Source organism: Hoplias malabaricus, chromosome 12 (assembly GCF_029633855.1).
Source record: "Hoplias malabaricus isolate fHopMal1 chromosome 12, fHopMal1.hap1, whole genome shotgun sequence".
Taxonomy (NCBI): Eukaryota; Metazoa; Chordata; class Actinopteri; order Characiformes; family Erythrinidae; genus Hoplias; species Hoplias malabaricus.
Genome location: NC_089811.1, coordinates 37,679,722 through 37,701,561, shown reverse-complemented (window position 1 = coordinate 37,701,561; position 21,840 = coordinate 37,679,722). Strand labels below are relative to the sequence as shown.

At 43.4% G+C, this 21,840-nt stretch overlaps 2 protein-coding genes across 6 annotated transcripts in view; one reads left to right on the top strand and one right to left on the bottom strand.

The window, feature by feature from the left end:
* The window catches only part of LOC136664072 (coiled-coil domain-containing protein 148-like), a 115,750-nt gene extending 112,048 nt beyond the window's left edge, over positions 1-3,702 (bottom strand). For 2 of the 3 annotated variants that reach the window (XM_066641104.1, XM_066641106.1), the window contains exons 1-2: positions 3,565-3,702; positions 655-776 (exon numbers count right to left, since the gene is read on the bottom strand). The gene's annotated coding sequence lies outside the window, so the exon portion shown is untranslated. Of the gene's footprint in view, positions 1-654; positions 780-3,564 lie in introns of all 3 variants that reach the window. The other variant, XM_066641108.1, reaches the window with a different exon arrangement.
* A 61-nt stretch (positions 3,703-3,763) lies between these two features.
* Positions 3,764-21,840, top strand: part of LOC136710550 (plakophilin-4-like) — a 164,576-nt gene continuing 146,499 nt past the window's right edge. For all 3 annotated transcript variants that reach the window (XM_066686161.1, XM_066686159.1, XM_066686158.1), the window contains exon 1: positions 3,764-3,935. The gene's annotated coding sequence lies outside the window, so the exon portion shown is untranslated. The remainder of the gene's footprint in view (positions 3,936-21,840) is intronic.

The window sequence follows — 21,840 nt, the reverse complement described above, 5'->3', positions numbered from 1 at the left end:
ATTCCAGGTAGTCTCTGGACCCACCGTGACCCTGAACTGGATAAACGGTTACAGATAATGAATGAATGTTTATATAACATGTTATTAACCCATTCAGTTCCACTGTGCGATAACATTTTATTTGAGGCTCTGGGCTCTTTTTGGAGCTGCTTTAGCTTGATGCACCTATGAATGTCACAGTTCACATGCAAAGTTTTCTGATTAGTGAAGTGATATATCAGTGGAAATCTGCAGAACGGTTACAAATAAGGTTCTCACTGGAACCTAAACAGTTTTAACATTGTGAGTGTGAGACAGAGAAACTACCTGTTGGGCCACGGGGCTAGTCCAGTTAAAAATTAACTATGTTGACTACTTTTGTCCCTGAACTAGCACTTAAATCGTGCACATACAGAACTCCTAAAGCAGTGCCACACAAACGACAGGCAAATTAAAGCACTACGACGAGTGGTCAAAGGTTGTGGGATGGAGGTCAGAGTGCCATCCCAAATCCCTTTTCATGTTTGCCACAGTTATAATCAGCTTATTTTAAGGGATTAACATTTACATTGAGGAAGTTAATGGGGAAGCAGTTATCTACTGATTCCACACAAGCAGCATTTTTTCTTTTTTTTTTTTATCCAACTAACGTCAGCATGGGATTATAGAAATTACCTCTGCTTCTGCTGGAAGTGTGTGACAGGTGGGTAAAAACAACAGAACGGCTCTGAAGGGTATATCGTGTCTTCAAGCCATGGTTTGCTGCATCTTGATTGATGCCAGCCACAGAAAACGCTCTGCTGAAATAAAGAAATTCTGTTTCAGATGGTTGCTCACAGCGTTTATGAAATTTTGCCATTACGTCTCAATATGAGCCGAATGTGACAATACGAATGTGATAATAACAAACAGAAGCATTTCATTTTACTCTAAGTGCATTACTGTAGACTGTGCTGCCTCATCTCTCAGTCAAAAACAGACATTAGGTGTTTTCTAACATGGAAATCAATTTTACTCGAAGTAAGAGCTCTGGAGGGAGACAGCGGGGGCACTAATGAATTCATTTGCTGCATTTGATTAGCACTGAGTGGAAGGGATAAGCTATGGTGACATCTCTCTCTCTCTCTCTCTCTCTTTATAGTGTACCAAGTTAATGATTTCATTGCGTGTGTGTGTGTGTGTGTGTGTGTGTGTGTGTGTGTGGCATGCAGTTAGAAGCTAATGATATTCTTTCAGTTGGAAGACAGTGAGTGATGACATATGCCACATATATACAGCTGAGGGTAATTGCTCATTCTGGAAATGGTGAGGGATAATTATTTATGCATTACTCAAGGCCGAGTGACAGAGTGAATAAATGCAGTTTAGACTGCTCTCCAATATTATGCATTTAAATATTAGGATTATGTGGCCAAGAAAATAACCATGTTCTCATATATTACCTTTTGAAAATAAGTTACTCACCAAAAATACTTTTAAACTACATCTGATAACGTTCCTGTTACTGCTACAAAGGGATGACGTCTGTGCGTTTGTATGATTCTGTGGTGCAGTGGGGGGACTGTCCACAAACAGAGCTTTATTCATTCATTCATTCATTCATTCATTATCTGTAACCCTTGTCCAGTTCAGGGTCGCGGTGGGTCCAGAGCCTACGTGGAATCATTGGGCGCAAGGTGGGAATACACCCTGGAGGGGGCACCAGAGCTTTAATAGATGTTTAAATCATTGTTGAGAAACTATTAAAACATGAGATTTACATTCTTTTAAATTTGACCATTATATTTGGGAGATAACAATTAATCCGTCTATGATATAAATCAAATAAAATAATTGTATTTGCACACATCAGTTGTTCACCGGTCGTAGTCACACAGCTCCAGGGACCTGGAGGTTGTGGGTTCGAGTCCCGTTCCGGGTGACTGTCTGTGAGGAGTGTGGTGTGTTCTCTCTGTGTCTGCGTCGGTTTCCTCCGGGTGACTGTCTGTGAGGAGTGTGGTGTGTTCTCTCTGTGTCTGCGTGGGTTTCCTCCGGGTGACTGTCTGTGAGGAGTGTGGTGTGTTCTCCCTGTGTCTGCGTGGGTTTCCTCCAGGTGACTGTCTGTGAGGAGTGTGGTGTGTTCTCTCTGTGTCTGCGTGGGTTTCCTCCGGGTGCTCCGGTTTCCTCCCACAGTCCAAAAACACACGTTGGTAGGTGGATTGGTGACTCCAAAGTGTCCGTAGGTGTGAGTGAATGTGTGTGTGTCTGTGTTGCCCTGTGAAGGACTGGCGCCCCCTCCAGGGTGTATTCCCGCCTTGCGCCCAATGATTCCAGGTAGGCTCTGGACCCACCTGAATTGGATAAGGTTTACAGATAATGAATGAAATACGTGAGGGACTTGGTCCGGTTCATTAGAGGATATTTGGCACCAATTAAAAGTAAAAAACAGAAAATCAAATCTCTGAATTGTTGAAAATCAATGCAAATATTTTTTAAGTATAAATGAAACGTTTGTGCGCTGGTGTATGCTTCTGTAAATACTACTACAGCCCTCCAACACCCATACACACGCTACTTTGACAGTTATTATAAATGAGTATAAATATATGGATCAAAAAGTAAACTTTTTCTGGGGCGGTGTATTTTGGTATCAGTCCATTGTTTTAATATTCAGTAATGTTTGTTATAAACACAAACCTTACAAAATAATCAAGTCCCTCTACTTTGATCTTAAATTAATCACTAAAAAATATTCCTCCTCACTGCCTGGCAAAGAAATATTGCAAACTCTAGCACTGCTGTGTCTGATCCACTCATTCCATGCATTAGATGTAACGCCACACTTCCACTGAGGATTTGTGGATCTATGAACCCATCTCCAATTAAACCTCAGCATATTGAAAGCCTTCTGCAAGTTGAAGGGATTTCTTTATGATGTAAGAAACCCTGGCAGCCTTAGTCTGCTTGTTTGGAACAATGCAGCTTCACAGACGAAATGCTCAGCCACGGCACTGACTGCTTATGTCGCTCATGATACATCTTCCAGTGCAGTTTTTTCTGCAGTGCACCCCTTTTGCAGATGAGAGTATTTTAGATTCCTCCCACAAACATGTCCAGCACTGCAATGCATTCAGATCTGCACTTTATAACTGAAATAAATAAATAACTCAATAAATAGACACATTTCCTTAACAGATTCATTATTCCAAGTGACATGCATTATTTGTCATTCATTTGCCTTGCTGTGCCTCTCTGCAATAGCACCTCGTATCCCCAAGGGGGCGCGCCTCCTACTTTGGGAACCAATAATGTTCCAATGTAGAATCATAACAAGGTAAACACTTGATTTGGGGGTCTTTAATTAGAGCACGGACGTACTATATCTCCATAATCGACTAGTTATTCACTGGGCTGTCTTTAATTCGTATAAAACTTTTAAAGCAAACAATGCAAAGCCAAAAAACAAATAAACAAAAAAACATTAATGCAACACCGATATATAAAGTGGCGTAGCGTTAACTGTCACGTCAATTTAACTTTACATTATGATGTAAACGCTCAACAATATGAAGCTCAATTAAAGAGTGTATGCGTATAATCTATTACCTTTTTTTCAACCTGCTTTCAGCCTCATTGAAGACAGCCAACACCTTCGTGTACAAAATGTAACCAAGGAGACTACTGCGTCCTCGCCATTGGTCCGTTTTTGTAAAGCCTGCATCCAATCACGGCAGAGCTCACCCTGGCTTCGGACCAATGACAGAGCGAGTTGCAAATCTAACTGGTGACGTCACTCGCGGCTCGTATCGCTCCTGAGTGGGAGAGCGGAGTGAAGCGGAGCATGGAGCCGAGTTTGGAGCGCCGCAGCTCGGACGCCGAAGTAGCTCAATAACGTCCACTCAGCCCCGACTTTTCGCGTCTTGCAGCAGGGTTCTGTGATGCCAAACACCGACTAGACACAGAGCGTCCTCCAAAAGGTACGGAGCTACTTTCACAGCTTGTGTTTAAGTGTAAAGAAAAAAAGACACAAACAATGTGAGAGGGAGTGAGTGTTAAGTCTGAGCTGGCGGTGTTCAATTCAGAGCTGAGCGTGTGTAGTTTAGTGTAAAACAAACTTGTGTTTTCTCTTTTTATTTGCTGTTGTGGTCGCCGCAAACGGCTAAGAAGGACTTTAATAACGACTTGGTGTTTCTCTGGTGTGGGAAAACAGAGAAGACAACCACCTTTACTGCCAACCTTTGGAGGGCATATGGGATTTGCTGATTCTGTGGCTGTAGGCTGCGCGCACACTAATGTTAATGCAGTATTAATGTAATGTGGGTTACTTCTCCAAGTTGGAACAAGCGTCACACTCGGCTTAGAGCTTTAATAGCTTTTCTGCACTGTCCTTGAGGAGAACAGGCGACTAAAACGTGCGCGATGGCGAACGAATGTCCAGGTGAGCTTGGTGCAGGAATCCGAGGAATGTGAGGTGAAAAAAAGGAGGCGGGGCTTCCAGTGAAAGGGAGGGGCTTCTGCGGAACGGGCGTGTCTCTTACAGTTTTGTTATTAGTCTGTGTCACTACGTGTCTGGGCAAATGCTTTTATCGTAATAGTTTTTGCAGCTGTACACCGTCCAAAAGTATACAGACACCCTTCCTATGCAGTGATTTACAGCAACTTTAAGGTGCACACATTTGCTGACACAGGTGTTGTCATGGTTCCCACATAGTCAGGAAAACTTGTGAAACCTGAAAATGCATAGTCTACACTTCCAGTCATGGAAAACATCTGGAGAACATGCCAACTGTTAAAATGACCTAGAACTATTAATGATGTGGTGGGGAAGAGTACGGCTGGGTCTTAAAGCCACGGAGAATACGTGTTAGGCTTCGGTTTTCTTGCATAAACCACACGCATTCCACTGCTGATGCCTAGTTTGAGTGTCTGTTTGGATTCGTTGACGTTTAAATGGCGGACCAGTGTGGACAGGTATGGGGATGATGTGTCAGAGCGCCAGCTTCTTGCTACATCCAACATTTCTTTCTAATATTTTAGAGAAACTCATGATCGAAGGATGACTGATTGTGGTTGAGACACATGGCACTGTCCAGTGAATAGAGAGTCGTTTTGGGGAGAGTGACTATGACTGCAGTTGTTTAAAGATGGCCCTTCATGAGCATCAGCTGTTCATAGTTCATAGTTCATGGAAATGATCCACACAGTAACGAGAACGCTGATAGTCCTCACGTTGACATCAGATTGCTTTGGAAAAGCAGCACAGTGCACGGTGACAAGTGTTGACTAGAAGAGTACGAAGCTTCCTGGCATTTGGCCGTGGAGCAGTGGAGTTCCGTCTTACCGTGTGTTTGCAATAGCAGGCGACCAAGTGAGTAGCGTCCGGTCATTTCCTGTGGAAGGACGTGATTAGTAGCTTCACTTCGGCGACAACTCAAGTTGAGATTTCCTCAACTTTGTGCAAATGAGTTTAGACGCAGTGACTTTATAAACGATTGGCTGCGAGAGATTCTTTGAACCAATCGTAGACACAGGGTCCGAAGTTCGGCCGTCTTTACCTCTCTGAACATACCAACCCCCACCATGTGACAACGTGAGCGGGCCTAGACACACCACAGCAAACCTGGGGCGACGTAAACGACTCGTCTCCTGTTGGTGTGAGCGTAGGTTTATACTTTTAAGATCAGTTCGAGGTGCTGTTTTTGATCCAGAACTAATCGTCCAGTATTAGTAACCTCACTGAGACACAGTCTGTGTACAAGCAGTACACAGTGTAAAGCAGTAGTCGTATTCTATACGCCCTTCAAGAGGAACAGAGGCTGTTACTGCAGCACAGTAGGGACACACCCCCCGGTAATGATCTTGATTTCGGAAGAAGCGTGTTTGTGTACGCACACTTTTGAACGTACAGCATGTGTGTGCTAAACTGTGTAGCTGTATGTGTCTGTTTTAAGACGGTTATCACTGTAAACAGGTGATTAGTCTTTCTACCTGTCGATTCTCTTGTCACATCATGTGTGTTTGTTTGACAGCTGTCGTTTCAATGCGTTGTCTTTTGAAGTGTGTTAATGCGCTTAGGTTAATTCCTTTTAAATGCATATAGCACTTCTGAAAGCAATCACTGTCATGTTTGAACAGCACTGATTGAAAATGCATTACTTATTCGCAATGTGAACAGTTCTCTTTTAAATGAATCAGTCTGTTCCTAATGTGTGGCATATTTCTGAGGGCAGTGTTTGGTCGGCTGTCACTGCACGTAAACTGTAGAATGGAATGCCGTACGGACATCTCTGTCTACTCCAGCCTCATCTTGTTTTGCTTTTGGCCTAATTTGCACGACTGCTGCCCTTCCCTGGATTACACACCCTCAATCCACATACACAAAGACAGCTCAATTCATTTTTATACGAATTGCAATTTGTGCCCAAGCAGCTGTCCAGAAATGCAGGTCTAGCCCCTAATTATCTTTCTGAGAGAGACGGCTTCAGCAAAAGCTTCCTAAAAGCATGAGGAGGAGACACTGTGAACATCCAGTTCTCAAACGAGGAACTGTGTGGGTACTCATTAGAAATATCTGAGTAGATAATGATAATTAGTCGTTATTATAAACTCGTGGTGGATTCTAACAGCAGCTGATCATTTGTCATTTTTTTACATTGCAAATCTACTTCAGAATAACACTCATATTACTACTCTACAAGGATGACAATATCGCAACAAGTCAGTTTGTGAACCCTTGGATCTCCTATCCTAGGAATTCCATGATCCACTGTGAGGTATTAGCGCAAAGGTGGAAGAGATTAGAAACAACAGCAACTCGGCCACAAAGTTGGAGTGCAGGGTCAACAAGTGCTCGGGGACACGGCACGTAAAAGACGACAGTGTTCTGCTGACTCGGTATCTACAAAGTTCCAGACCTGCTGTTATAGCTGCAAAGGGGGAACCGACTCCATATTAAGGCCTGTAGATTTAGAACGGGGCGATATAATCATTGTTTTTCTTTCCTGAACGGATACTGGAATCCTGTGCACTTGTGGGGCAGGTGATACTGTTATCCACTACGCTATCTTTTTGAATGAGGAAATGAGGGAAAATTCCCATCACTGGTTAGTCCTTCCACATGTTCATAAAGATACCAGAGTAAAAACCAACCTCGGTTCCCCCTTAACCCCATTAATGACCGTCTAAAACAAAGAACCAGAAAGATCCAGGCTTGAATTGGCGTTGTAGATTGTATTCATCTGTACACAGAGGCAAACCCAATCAGCTGGTTCCTGACAAACCAAAGCGCTCTCACATTTTTAAAGTGACGTATGACTAGGGCTTAACAGCTATCTTTATGCATTTGGTGGAAAATATGATGCACAAGTATAGGCTCCTCCTCCTTCTCCTAAGAAGAATTTGCCAGTGCTTTTTCTAAGTTTTAGACCGTAAAGAAAGCAGTTTTGCACTCACAGTTTTCCAGGATTTGAAACCAAAGACTTTTGCTTCACTCTTCCGTAACTTCATGGATGCCTTGTTTCAAAGTGTGAGGGAAAGGTAAATGTGAAGCTGTGAGATTGCAACTGTGTTTTTTAAGCCTTTGTGTTTCCCCGTGCACCTGGTTCAGCTTATGAAGGACCTGATAAGAAGCTGATGTGTTGAGTCGGTGTGTGGAAGAGAAGCAAAAGCATGAAGCTGTGTAACTCTGTGCTCCTGTGGAACTGATGGGGAGTAACACCGCATTATAAAACGTCTTGTACGCTACAGGCACACAGCCCTGCATTGTCGTGGGGGTTTTTCCTGGTTCTTTTCTGATTCCAACATCGTGGTATGCTTGTGTGCGCGGCTTTTGGCTGCGATGCAGATTCCGTTGCCTAATCTTTCCATTCTGGATGGAAATGAAGCTATAGAAGGAGGGAGGAAGAATTCACGCGTGTGCTGTTCAGGACGTATTCCACACACTGCTGTCAGAAAGGAAGGAAATCCCTGCTGCTGGCAGATTTGTTGCAGATTAGATCTCCCATTCGCATTTTTAAATGAAAGCTTCACTCAGTGTAGTGTGTGGATCACTGAGAGAAAAGGGTTTTTTACTGTATTTTATTGAAGGAAATGGATGTATATTAGACTGTGATGATTCTCGAATTTTAGGGGATGTTATGCTTTTCTAATTACACCACACAATCATTATTACTGTAATCTGTCTTCAGTTGTTATGGTTGTGCTGTATAACCTTTACGGGTGTCACAGTGGAGCAGCAGGTAGTGTCTCTGTCACAGCTCCAGGGTCCCGGAGGTTGTGGGTTCGAGTCCCGTTCGAGTGTGGTGTGTTTTCTCTGTGTCTGCGTGGGTTTTTTCCGGGGGACTGTCTGTGAGGAGTGTGGTGTGTTCTCCCTGTGTCTGCGTGGGTTTTTTCCGGGTGACTGTCTGTGAGGAGTGTGGTGTGTTCTCCCTGTGTCTGCGTGGGTTTCCTCCGGGTGACTGTCTGTGAGGAGTGTGGTGTGTTCTCCCTGTGTCTGCGTGGGTTTCCTCCGGGTGACTGTCTGTGAGGAGTGTGGTGTGTTCTCCCTGTGTCTGTGTGGGTTTCCTCCGGGTGACTGTCTGTGAGGAGTGTGGTGTGTTCTCCCTGTGTCTGCGTGGGTTTCCTCCGGGTGACTGTCTGTGAGGAGTGTGGTGTGTTCTCCCTGTGTCTGCGTGGGTTTCCTCTGGGTGACTGTCTGTGAGGAGTGTGGTGTGTTCTCCCTGTGTCTGCGTGGGTTTCCTCCGGGTGCTCCGGTTTCCTCCTACGCTCCAAAAACACACATTGGTAGGTGATTGGAGACTCAAAAGTGTCCGTAGGTGTGAGTAAATGTGTGAGTGTGTGTCGCCCTGTGAAGGACACTCAACCCTTCCAGGTGTGTTCCTGCCTTGCGCCCAGTGATTCCGGGTAGGCTCCGGACCCACTGCTGCCCTGAACTGGATAAGGGTTTCAGACTATGAATGAATGAATATATAACCTTTTGCTTATAATATATTCATCAAACAGAAGCACAGATTAATTTGCTACAGTTAAAGTTACCTGGCAGGTGTGGGGTGTTCATTAGAGCGATGGGGTGACACAGGGCCAAAAGGAAAAGGGAGGATTTTTTTTCTTTGGTTGTTCTACATTAAAAAACCCATGGCTCTGTATTAACCAGGCTCTGCCAAACGGTTTGTCCCGCCTCTAAATATCACAATCCAATCAGTGTTAGGTTTTGTTTCTTTACAGTCTCTTTTTTGGGCAATTTCAAGACGGTGGAAAATCGCCCCAGACTCCCTTCAAAAACTCTCATGTTAAGGCTCTTTTTCTGAGCTGCAGAGCCTTCAGTTCATCTTCAGTGGGTTCCAGGAGCTCGCCCCAATGTACTTCCGTCATATACAAGGTGAGGCTTGTTCCAAACGGCCCCCTACGATATTCCCTACAATGCTCACTATGTAGTGAAGTATATAGTGATTAGGGCACTGATTAATTTTGGGCACAACCCTGTGCTGGAGCAGCCAGAGCCGTGTAGAGAGAGCAGTTAGCGATCTGTTCAGTACAACTTCCATAAACTTCACAACACTCTTTATTCATGAACTCCTGCTCCTAAAATAACATCTCTGAACACTGAAGAGTGAAAAGTGTGTAGAGTTTTATATGTGAACTTGGATTCTCTTCAAAATATCTGTGAGGGCGACTCAGTGGCAATTTATTAATTAATGAGTTTATTACTTAATTAAAGAAGACCTTTATAATGAACTCCTGGATAAAGCTCTCCACTAACACAGTACAGTGTGTAGATAAAGAGAAAGCTTTATGAATCTAGAGGTTACTGGTGGTATTTCTACACGAGGTGACCATAGAAATAAAACTCTTCAACGTTAGATGACACTGTCAAGTTTTATTCCTGATTAAATTTGTACAGTGCAATGTGGCAGATGTCTAGATCGCTAGCTCTTAATCTGTCCAGTGAACACGTCCGTACTTCCTGAAAAATGACTCACGCTTAATGTAAGTTTTAACTGAAAATGAAATAAATGAAGGCTTTAATGGTGAACTTGTGCGTTATTGTGTGTGAGACTCTGGATGGTTATTCTATTTTTTTTTTCTCAAGAAATAACCTTAGTCCTTTCCTTTCCTCATGAGGAAGTGTATTTTTTTCTTTCTGCTGCATTTACAAAAGCACTGCAGTGTTCCAGTTCCTCCCTCAGATTACAGCAAAAAAAAAAATCCCCCGCAGTTTGGACAGTGCAGATAAGCCGAGGTGGAATTGCGTATTTATCGCAAAATGAACTCAAAAGTTGCCTTGCGCTGCTGCTGACCTTGTGGTTTTGGCTGCGGAGGCATCAGTAACTCGAAAGCTGCTGTGTTGCTTTTGTTTTTCCGTCACAATTGAAATTCACCACTGTAGTGTTTCTTTTTTATTTGTTTAGCTCCGGCTGAGATTTGTGCAAAGACCTGACGGACCACATTAAACGAATTCCTGAAAACGTTGATTCACTATCAAGCTTTCAGTAGCTGGCAGGAGGCCACGTATCACTATGTGAGCGGATCCAGTCGTCTTGGCTGGCGTCCAGTCTTAGACACATCCCGCAGGAAGCCGCTGACCGCGCCACCTTTGGATGGGGTGCGGAAACGTGATCTCGCCGCTTAGCGCTTATTTACGTGGAGGGCTGTATTTTTAGTTTCCTCTGTTATTGTTGTAGTAAACTGACTAGAGTCGTCGTCAATGGCAGTGTAATATGTTGTGGCACATCTGGGTGTAAATCGTGGAATGCGCAGGTCTTTCTGTGCTGCAGATGGGCCATGCTTTTCACTCTGTATGCCATCTAGATGCTGGCATTATATAAGGCTGCCTGTAGGAGACTGTGTCATCGCTCTCTGTCGCTTATAGACAGCTGAGGTCATGTCCATGCCACAAATCATCTCCCGGTGCTGCTGCGGAAGAAGGCGTTTATTTATATCCCTGTCCTCATTATTTCACCAATGGTTTTCATTCACTTTGTGGACAGATATTGTCACAGATTTGTACTTAGTTCGACGAGTGTTGAATTGTGTGGGTTGTACCTTTTTTTTCATGGCGAGGTTCATAGTCCCTCTCTCTCTCTGAGGAGTGTGAGAGAGAGATGACTTCCTCATGATACACATTACCCCAGTACACCTCCCCACAGCTGACTCTACTTGTGTTTTTGGAATTCAGCTAATTTTGCACATTTCTCTTTCTCCTGACAAACAGTGACTGAGAGTAGTCACAGAAAAAAAAAGTCAGATACAGAAGGTTCTTTGTGTGGTTGCTCTGTGCCTGTGAGGGCTCACCGAGTGCTTTCAGAAGCACATTCGCACAAACTGAGGGAGTAGGAGCTTTGGGTTAATGCTAACGTCAGATTTCAATACATCATGTAAATTATGAATTGTATTGTATTGTATTTTATTGTATTTCTCAAGTGCATTGCTCTACACTAGCCAGGTTTTTTTTCTCTTTTGCCTTAAACACAAATTAATGCCGCGTCTTGTCTTTGTTCTGCTATTGTTAGCAGGATTTATTATTCTCCCTAACAGAATACAACATTGTTTTTTCTATAAAAGCACAAGCGCTATTATTCAGCATGGGATTTGAGTCCGAATGGAGCGTGGTACTTGTTTGTACCCGTCTCTTTTGTTATCTTGGATTGGTGTGAATGTTCAGCAGTGCGCTGATGCCAGCTTATATCTAACAAGAACTGACATCAGTAGAACAGTCCTCAGCATCCCGCCCCCTCGGTGGGTTCTTCTAGCCTCATGCCCTCGAACCCTTCTCTGCTCCCCGTTGTGTGCCACCGTTCATCACCAGTTCAGGAACAACACAAGTGCTATTTTCATGTGATCTTCTCTGGTCTGTTTTGGCTTTAAGTGAATAATGTAGTTTGGTAATGCACGTCTGATATGTTTACTTTGTATTTCTCTCTTTCTGGGTGTTAGCATTGACGCTTGTATCTGGTCTTATCTCGGTTCACAGGTATTTGGACCTATTTGAACTCGCTAGGGTTGCACTGTGTGTGCATGACACAGCACTTTTTCTACATTACTCTGCTAAATGCTACAAATGTAAATGTATTTCCCGTTCCCTTTAGTGTAATGAGCTTATTCATCCAAGATTAGTGTGATATTTAAATTTGAGTAACTTTGCTGGAGCTACAAAGCTAATAGCGCTAACAACTAGCAAGCGGTTTAGAATTGTCAGAATATGTACAAACTTCCCATAACACATTAAATAGATTTACATGTGTGGTTTATTTAATTTAATTATTTTAGATACAAGTATTGTTACATCACAAGCTACAAACTATACACTACACACTATATCTACAAACTAAACCAGGCCCTGTTTGGACGGGAGTAGTTTTACATGGAGAGCTGGGGTAATGTAATTCTTCCACTAGGGGTCAGTTTATGGTGGATTCGCACTGGATGAGAAATCGCAGTGAAAATAAGAGCTGCGAGGGGCTTCTCGATTCACTCACTGCCGTCACACAGTGTGGATCAGACACAGCAGAGCTACTGGAGTTTTTAGACGGTCACAGCTGTTCTGAGATCAGCTCTCCCACCAAAATCAAACAGCCCTCAACAACTTTATCTTCACACAGTCCTTCATAACAGATAACGGACGTGGTAAAATTTTACTAATCCTTCACACAGTTATTATTTCTGATTTTATAAACAGTTAGATGGCAACGACACGTTCATAACACACCTAGAGGCGGCTGAGCTTTTACGTAAACCGTATATTTCACCACTGAATGCCTCCTTCAGTTCCTTCGCACTCGGGAAACCCACAAAAACTCCTTTTCTCTGGGAATTGACACAATATTCCCCCACATTTCAATTCTGCTGGGATTAATAACCTGAGGTAGTTTTTACTGCTCGTTTTGCAGTAGGTAAAAGGCTTAGGAACTTTTCCTGAAACGGGAGCTTGCACTCTGGAACATGATTGAAGTAGCCTATTCGCACAGGATTAAAGCTACTGAGAGACTGAGGTAATAATTACTTTACCACACGGTGAAGGACTGGCGCCCCCTCCAGGGTGTGTACCAGCCTTGCGCCCAGTGATTCCAGGTAGGCTCCGGACCCACCGCGACCCTGAACTCGATAAGGGTTACAGACAATGAATGAATAATTACCCCCACGTTCCATAGGTAAAACCAATCCCGTCTGAATAGGGCTAATGACAGTGAAACTAACACTAATACACAAACGGTTAGGATTTTACAAACCCACCCGAGCAGCAGTTAATCAAGGACGCTTATTTATTTCGCTCATGCTCACAGCAGATCACTGTAATGAACTGTACTCAGTTTCTCTGAAACAAATTACCTTGCAGAAGGGAAGGAATGTTTATATTTATTGCACTCTGAGGTATGAATGCATTATCACTCTCAGAGATGCAAGTAAAAACTTTCTTTTGGTGTAGATTTGAACGGTTTAGTCATTGGCTGATGTCTCAGTGTATGGCAGTGTTTTCTGTGAATTCTGTCACTTCCACTATTTCAGAAAATCTAAAGAAATTTGCCAGAGCCCTGTTTTGAGCATCAGTTATTCATCATCATTTAAAGACACTTCAGTCCTAGATTTATTTATTTTTTTTTTTTTTTTTTTGCTCTTTTCCTCCTCAGACACTGGGGCAACAGTCTTTGGGGCAGTAGGCTGTTCTCCGAGGGAAACCACAAGTAGCAGAGCGCAGAAATTCTTTGTGGAGTGTGTAATATATTCCTCTTTTATCGCTCTGGATTTCCTGGGAAGTGATCTGACGGTGAACTGAAAACATATTTTTGTTTTGAAAACGGTTGCAGGAAGGATGTTCATATCCTAGAAGTTTTTTTATTTTTATGCACTGTTTCTGTGGTGTTGTGAGCCCAAAGACGTGGGTGAAAATAAGCGTTCAGTTACTGACTGTGTACTTATTGGTGACAGCTTTAAAAATGTACAAAAAAAGTACATTAAAAAAGCCCTGGGGCCCTGGTTCTGACCAGAAATAAGGACAGAAGTGATCTCACATATAATTTACCTTCAATCTTCAGAATAATTTAAGGGAAGACTAATCTGCAGTGGTTCGTTTTATTTTGAAGTAAAACGTGAAGCCAGAAACATCCAGCCATTTCCAGAAAAGCCCTGAGTAATGGTCGATAATGAGTGAGTAAATATTCTTCAAACTTCTTCAGTCCCTTAAGATTGGAACTGACTTGTTATCATTAAAGCAGTTTAAAGGCACATAAAGCACATAAAGCACATAAAGGCACAGTCTGCCAAAAATTTGCATTTCATTTACTGCTTGTTATTTATTATTATGAAACGAATCAACAGCCTCTCTCCAAGCATCCGCTCTGAGGTCTTTGTAGTCTTTCCTTCTCTCTGTCTTTACCCCACAGACCTTCACTTTAGAGACCAGTACAGTGTAGGGTAGAGTAGTGTAGGGTAGAACTTGGCACGTTTGTAAAAGCTGGGTTTGGATTTTAGTCGGTTCCCCTTTCAGCTGATAATATCGTCATATTTTTAAAAATGATTTAAAAAAAATCAGTATCTTGATAATGGTGGGCGGCACGGTGGTGCAGCAGGTAGTGTCGCAGTCACACAGCTCCAGGGTCCTGGAGGTTGTGGGTTCGATTCCCGCTCCGGGTGACTGTCTGTGAGGAGTGTGGTGTGTTCTCCCTGTGTCTGCGTGGGTTTCCTCCGGGTGCTCCGGTTTCCTCCCACAGTCCAAAAACACACGTTGGTAGGTGGATTGGCGACTCAAAAGTGTCCGTAGGTGTGTGTGAATGTGTGTGTGTGTTTCTCTGTGTTGCCCTGTGAAGGACTGGCGCCCCCTCCAGGGTGTATTCCCGCCTTGCGCCCAATGATTCCAGGTAGGCTCTGGACCCACCGCGACCCTGAATTGGATAAGGGTTACAGATAATGAATGAATGCAAGTATCGTGATAATGGTGATATTATGAATTGTTTGCACAGTGACTCATCACAGCAACTATTCTGTGTTTGTGTTGTTTACTGTGAAACTTAAGGTTACGTTTTGTAGAATTGTTTCTTTTTGCTGTTTACACACACACTACATTTTCTGCACTTTGTGTTCAGTGGTAGATTTTTATTCGACGTTATTTATTTTATAAAAAAAACAGAACCTTGGTACATTACTGTTGTTTACAAAATAAGTGAATGTTCACTGATTTCTTTTGTCTTTTCTTTATTTTGAATATTTAAAACATTTTAGTAAAATAAAACTTTAAAATGAATAAAACCATTAATATATATTTAATAGATTTAATTTAACATGATTCATATTAATTTAAGATTTATTGTGTTGCATTAGTGTGTGTTTGTTTTGTATCAACAATAATATCGTTATTGCCAAAGCACCCTGAAATATCGTGATATAATTTTAGGGTCATATCGCCCACCCCTAATGGACTAAATGTTCTTAACACCTTTAACTCTCCACAGCCTCAGCAAGAGATTTCACTGTATGAGTATTTATCATTTCAGGATTGATTTTTTTTTTTTTTTTTTATGAGTGGATAATTTTCGTTGTGTATTTATTTCTTTATTTATTTATTTATAAATACAAACACGCTCCAGTAAATATACAGTAGCTTGTGTCTTTGCTTGTTTTCACGTGTGTAGTACAGTTATCTAACTCTTATTTGTCTCATGGGTGACTATTCAGACTCAGAACCAGGTCTAAACCCAGACTTCGTCCAGCTCACACTTTACACCACACACAGGACGGTTAAGTGCTTTCACCGCACAGAATTTTCACTTGTCACTACATAGTTGCACATTCAGATGCACATTATATTCTTTAATCCTTGTCTCTATGCCATAAGCACAGCTCAGTTTTTTTATACTGTTTTTATACATTTTGTAGTTGTACAGTTTTAGCTTTAATTCTTTTTAGTTTAGTTTTATTTAATGTCTATTTTATTCTATTTCTTGAACGATTATTTTTGTTAATGAGTGTGTGGACAGTCTTCAAAGCATTTCACAAGCTGTACCGTGTAAAACGATGTATGCGACAAATAAACTTTGACTTTGATTTGTCTGTGGAGAGGAATTGGACACCCTTTTATTTCTTTGATCTGCGACATAACCACTTTCCCATTGGAAATACTTGCCCTTGATCCAAGATGGCGGCTGTGTTCTGAACATATCCTAAACGATAGGGTCCTCCCCCTGTACTTGCTGGGGTGTGCAGATAGAAGGCTGCCCTGTGACTTTTGACTCACCCTGTACATATGTGAAAACAGTGTAATAGCGGTTTTGCGTTTCGTTTTGGCACGTATTCTTCACGTTAGTGTGGAAAAATAATGACGTCCATAGATTGCCTTTCACATTGTTGTGTTACAGTGATTGCTTTTCACATTCTCCATAGTTGGCCTTTCAGATTATCACCAAAATAACAGGTGGATGGGTTGGTCGTTAGTATTGATCGTGACATCCGTAGTGATGTGTATTAATAACTTATTGAGCGTTGAGGGAACACAGCTCTTTGGCTGTAGTACTTTAATTTTGCATGTGCTGAAGATGTATGTATTCCTTGTTCAAACCTCCTTGTGTTCCTGTGCGGTTATGACTTATTGAAACGAGAGGGTGAGTGAGTGTGTGTTCACGTGAGCCCATGAGTGTGCCGTGGCATTTGGAGTTATCGAGGCATTATTTATGAGCAGCGCCGCTCGCTGATCACACTGTGCGTGGATTCTTTAGTTGGCTCCTGGTTGGCAGGATGTAGCTGAGAACACAAAACTGTGTCAGCGCTTTGGGAGATTAGACTCACAAAGGGTTTTGTTCGGCAGATGGACTTCCACAGAGACGTCCCGCAGAATGGGTGAAGCACAGGGCGCTATTACGGCCAAACCGCTGGTGAGAACAGTGGTCGATTTTCAAAAAAAGTAAGAGAGGACCTTATTATAGAGTGTGGATAACTTCAAACTACCGCTACAGGCCCGGGCTCTTTGGGCCAGCAGAGTCTTAGGTGGTATGCATGGCAACATGGTAAATATTTCAGCTGGGTCGGCTCGCCGCTGTTTGAGGCCGTTCCCTGCTTACGAAGCCGAAGGAGGAAAGAGCCGTAGGGGACAGGGCTGTCTTGCTGCTGTGCTTCTTCAGTAATGACAAAAACCTCCAGAGAGTTCCTGTGCGGTTGAAGAACACTGGACTGTCCTCATGACATGCTTTGACATGGCATGATGAGTGGACGGTTTTCATGCATGATGTCATACGCCCGTAAGTATCAGATTTTCAGCTGTGGTAGTTTTAAACTGTCATCTGGGGAACTGCAGCGCTGTAATAAGACCGAGTGGGTGGCAGTGTTGGGAAAATGGTACATTTCTTGTATTAGGTCTTCATCAGTATGTTCTTACTTTAATAAATGTTCAGTTTCCACATCGTGAAAGAAGGTGAGCCGCGTGAGCCATGGTTTATTTTCTGCTCAAAACTCCAACAAAGCATGAAGGCTGTTGTCACTTAGATTCTCAGGACAGTGTCGTCTTACGCTACAATGTCGTGGGGCTTTAAAAACCCCACCACTCTGGTGTGCTGTTATCCCCTAACCCTCGTTGTCAAACTGCATTTTGGATGTTGGGTCTGGCCACGAACTCCGTGTTAGTTCAGTTGGTTTTATGTTAATGGCTGCTGCTTATTCTTCAAACATAATTGTGTACTCTTTGTAGTAGCTTTGAGGCTTTAATGAAACCAGGCCTGTGGTTTTGGAGAAATCATCCATGTCTTTTGGATGTCTTCCACCTCAAACTCTAAGGGAAGGGAAAAGAAGTGGAAAAAGGGAGAAAATGTTCGGAGTCCTTGAATAACCTATAATTTGCTGACATTTAGCAGAGTGTAAACTCAGCAATGGCCATAACGCTAACAGTAATAACGTAAGACTGAACCCTGTTTAACTCTCAGCTCCTATTACTAAATATTCCTTCAGGGGGAAAAAGCTCCACACACTCTCTGTAAGCACAGCTGCTCTGTTCAGAGTTTTTTTTTAAATGAGCAGTACTTCTTCTAGGTGAGGGATTGAAGTAAGAGATACCTGTCAAATACAAGTTGGCAACAATGTTTCATCTTGATGGGAGTTCAAGCTTGGATGAAGTTGGTCCTGACATCATCGCTTCCTTTTTAAAACCTCATTCCTCTCCTTTTTTCCCCTCAGAGCTTTGAAGCCAGTTAACCAGTGTTCGCATACTTCCAGAACGATTAGACTTTTGGATTGCGCCATCGTTCAGGCGTGCCCAGTGTAGGTCAGTGGTTCTGGCTTGTTCTTTTCATCCGGTTCCATCATCTCCACTGGTTTTGTCATTCTGTTTGAACTCTACTTCATTCGATGTGGGCGTGACGACACGTCCATCATCCTGGTCTTTCTTAGGCGTCTTCGTAGCAGGAGAAAAGCGAGACAGAGGAATCAGTGCAGTGGCGTGTTTTGACCGGAAAATCAAACACACCACAGAGAAGATGAAGTGGGTGCATGGAGCAGCACCACCCTGAGAAGATGAGTTTCATCATGAGGGATCAGATAAACATCACACACACTCTGTGTTCTGGTAAATGGGTTTTAGAGAGCTGCTCAGCTGAGAGTTTTTTTCTCCTCTCTTTAAAATAATGACCCCCACGTAGATCCTGTGTTAGCTGTTAGCTTATACCCGTGCTTCTGTGGTTTCTCCCACAACTTCCTGTAACATAGACTCTTCCACTTCAGGTCCTATTTATACCTACTGGTGTATTTTAACTCTTTAAAATGAAGGTTCTGGTCAGCAGGAAGTTACGGTTGTTTACAAAATAAGCAAATATTTACACATTTATTTGTTGTTTCTTCTGAATTTTTGAAATTGTTGGATTTGTACTAAAATAAAATGTAATTAAATATAATTTAAATATATTAATATTCATTCATTCATTATCTGTAACCCTTATCCAGTTCAGGGTCGCGGTGGGTACAGAGCCTACCTGGAATCATTGGGCGCAAGGTGGGAACACACCCTGGAGGGCGCATATATATTATTAAATTAATACATTTAATACAATTTTTTTGTTGCAATAGTGTTTTCTTGGAATTAATAAAATTTTCAGTATTTTTCATATCACTAAGAATATCATTATCGCCAGAAAACCCTAAAATAATATTGTGATATTATTTTAAGGCCGTATCACCCACATCTTGTGTAGTACACACAATGCAGTGTAGAAGAAGATGTTTGTGATTCAGCCCCTACTGGTGTGGAGGTGTAATTGCAGAGAGGCGCAGACACAAACGCAGAAGTGTAAACGCGTGCAGTGGTGTAGGGCACTTGCGCAGTCTGCGGCCTAGGCTCTGGGTCGAGTCAATGCAGAAGTATGAATCGGCCTTTATTATTGCCGTGGTCCCTAGTGGTTACTGGTGGTATTGCTGCGTGAGGCGAGCAGGAAAAACAAAGTTCAACATTGTGAGTGTATCAAGTCAATTTTCCTGATGAATTTGTACGCAGCTCCTAATTTAATCTGCGGGTCACATCAGAGATTTGATAGGAGCCGGAGGAGGTGTTGCCGTCTGATTGTCGCAATCGTACTTATTTGTTTTTTATTGTAACATTTAACGGACGATTGTTTTCCACAATTCTAATACTTTTTAAGATCTCAATTCCACATGCCTCCAATGCCACGTGTCTGCGTGGGTTTCCTCCGGGTGACTGTCTGTGAGGAGTGTAGCGTGTTCTCCCTGTGTCTGCGTGGGTTTCCTCCGGGTGACTGTCTGTGAGGAGTGTAGCGTGTTCTCCCTGTGTCTGTGTGGAGTGTGGTGTGTTCTCCCTGTGTCTGCGTGGGTTTCCTCCGGGTGACTGTCGGTGTGGAGTGTGGTGTGTTCTCCCTGTGTCTGCGTGGGTTTCCTCCGGGTGACTGTCTGTGAGGAGTGTGGTGTGTTCTCCCTGTGTCTGCGTGGGTTTCCTCCGGGTGACTGTCTGTGAGGAGTGTGGTGTGTTCTCCCTGTGTCTGCGTGGGTTTCCTCTGGGTGACTGTCGGTGTGGAGTGTGGTGTGTTCTCCCTGTGTCTGCGTGGGTTTCCTCCGGGTGACTGTCTGTGAGGAGTGTGGTGTGTTCTCCCTGTGTCTGCGTGGGTTTCCTCCGGGTGACTGTCTGTGAGGAGTGTGGTGTGTTCTCCCTGTGTCTGCGTGGGTTTCCTCCGGGTGACTGTCTGTGAGGAGTGTAGCGTGTTCTCCCTGTGTCTGTGTGGAGTGTGGTGTGTTCTCCCTGTGTCTGCGTGGGTTTCCTCCGGGTGACTGTCGGTGTGGAGTGTGGTGTGTTCTCCCTGTGTCTGCGTGGGTTTCCTCCGGGTGACTGTCTGTGAGGAGTGTGGTGTGTTCTCCCTGTGTCTGCGTGGGTTTCCTCCGGGTGACTGTCTGTGAGGAGTGTGGTGTGTTCTCCCTGTGTCTGCGTGGGTTTCCTCCGGGTGACTGTCGGTGTGGAGTGTGGTGTGTTCTCCCTGTGTCTGCGTGGGTTTCCTCCGGGTGACTGTCTGTGAGGAGTGTGGTGTGTTCTCCCTGTGTCTGCGTGGGTTTCCTCCGGGTGACTGTCTGTGAGGAGTGTGGTGTGTTCTCCCTGTGTCTGCGTGGGTTTCCTCCGGGTGACTGTCTGTGAGGAGTGTGGTGTGTTCTCCCTGTGTCTGCGTGGGTTTCCTCTGGGTGACTGTCGGTGTGGAGTGTGGTGTGTTCTCCCTGTGTCTGCGTGGGTTTCCTCCGGGTGACTGTCTGTGAGGAGTGTATCAAGTCAATTTTCCTGATGAATTTGTAAACAGCTCCTAATTTAATCTGCGGATCACATCAGAGATTTGATAGGAGCCGTCACTGCACTGAGGTGTTGCCGTCTGATTGTCACAATTGTACTTATTTGTTTTTTATTGTAACATTTAATGGACAATTGTTTTCCACAATTCTAATATTTTTGAAGATCTCAATTCCAAATGCCTCCAATGATATGGTGTCACTGGTTTTAAACGTGTTGTCCAGAGGCCTAATAACACCTTAAAACCGTCTGAGACAGTGCAGGCTCACCCCCTAGGTATCATTTAGGTCAGGTGTTGTGATAAAATGCGATGTTCTTCATGCGCTCTGACAGGCAGCCTTTTACAGACACTCTGAAATGTGTTATCACTCCCATCACTGTTATGTTATCAGACCATCCAGTTTCTCTTGAGCACCTCTTGCGACACTCTGAAACACTGTGAGGTCGCACTCTAAAAGCAGCTGTGGGCCTCAGGGACTCGATAAAAGTGCAAGTGACCTTTTGTTTACTGACCCTGACTATAGCATGGTGCTAACAGAGCTTCAGATAGTGCAACGGTTTGGACAGCTGCCATTTTCATCAGAAACTAATTTTCCTTTTTTTCCACTTGACTTCTTACGTTTGGGTCCTCGGGCGAACAGAATGCCGCGGTTTGTTTATGTTTCATTTATTTTCATGAGCCCCTCGAAGGTATGCTTCGACGAAAGGCTAATCTGTTTATCTTGCTCAAGAAGCATGGTATCAAGAGCCTATGTCTCTCTCTCTTTTACATGATTTAATCTGCTGCTTCTTGTTAATCGCTGAGGCTCTTCATGACCGACATTGGCTTTTTGGGTGTCAGACAGTTTTCCCAGTGACGGCAGGACGGAAACTTGCTTTGCTGTTCTGCTCGACCCAAGAAAGCTAATGAGTTCCTGTTATTTAACTTTGAAAAGGAAATGGAGTGTGTGTTTGTGTAGGTTGTATGCTTACATTTTTAATCACGGCCCAGATTTAGTCACAGAGCCTTCCCCTTCTTTAACACAGTGCGACCAGGCTCTGTGTTTGGTGGAGGGGGGTGAAGGCTAGCGCTTGTTCCCATCAAGGTACATGTCTGTGAGGAGTGTGGTGTGTTCTCCCTGTGTCTGCGTTGGTTTCCT